The sequence below is a fragment of the Buceros rhinoceros genome, unplaced genomic scaffold (assembly GCF_000710305.1).
Source record: "Buceros rhinoceros silvestris isolate BGI_N320 unplaced genomic scaffold, ASM71030v1 scaffold10964, whole genome shotgun sequence".
NCBI lineage: Eukaryota > Metazoa > Chordata > Aves > Bucerotiformes > Bucerotidae > Buceros > Buceros rhinoceros.
In genome coordinates, this window is record NW_010408862.1 from 79,804 (window position 1) to 80,854 (window position 1,051).

Sequence of the window (1,051 nt, forward strand, 5' to 3'; positions counted from 1 at the left end):
AACAACTCCCTTCCTAAGTTAACCCAGTTAACTTCTCACATTTTATCTCCCCATTACCTTCAAAATAATCTTCTGAGAGCAAGAAGAAATAAGATTCGCTATTCCCGTTTCACAGGCTGTAGGAACTTTTCAGTATTTATCAGAAGCTCAATCCACTCAACTTTACCATCTTTACTATTTTTCTGAATACATCAATTTATTAACTCCTGACCTCCAATTTAATTGTCATTGCTAAAATAAAGCCACCTGTTTCTCAGGACACACAGGTGAGTGCTCTCGAGCACTGAGTGAAAGAGTATCGCCACAATAATGCAAATGACTATTTACACCACTGAAAGAAACCACATCCATTTTTTAAAAAAATGTAATTTCTTTAAATCATCTAAAGTACATAAAATAACACCAAATAGCTCTTTGTAATGGACAGATTTTCTGCATGGGCGAAGGACACTTTTCCTTTGAGATTCACACGTACCATCAATCACTTGAGCAGCTTCAAGAGCGTCACAAAGCCTGTTTTACTCTCAGGTGTATCTTAAAAATTTGTCTCTCTGTCTAAAGGTCTTCCCATGCTGCTACACCACTGCCAGTCCCTGAACCTGGGCTTCCTTTCTCGTCATGGACAGAAGGCGTTACTTCAAACAAGTTACACAAGCTGATCAGTTTTAACAGACTGCACACTACACGTTAGGAAGGAGATTTAATGCCAATGTTTATTCCCATTAACTTAAAAACATTAAGAATTGATCAGAATTATTTGAATGTAAAAGTACATAAAGAGACTTTATATCCATTACAGATGGCCTAAGAACTAATGCACTTTCAGAAAGGCTGCAAAAAAGCACATTTTTACTAGAAAAACAAAACCAAAAAAACCCATGTGGAATTCTGCTCATTTAGGTTATAAATAACTTGGTTTTGTAACAGCATTTTAGAAAAGGGGAACTACAGATGAGTTATAATACCATTGTTCTCAATACAAAACAAATTTAGAAAAGTATGCATGTGTCTTTGTGACTAGCACTTGGCACATTATCCACTACCGTTTATT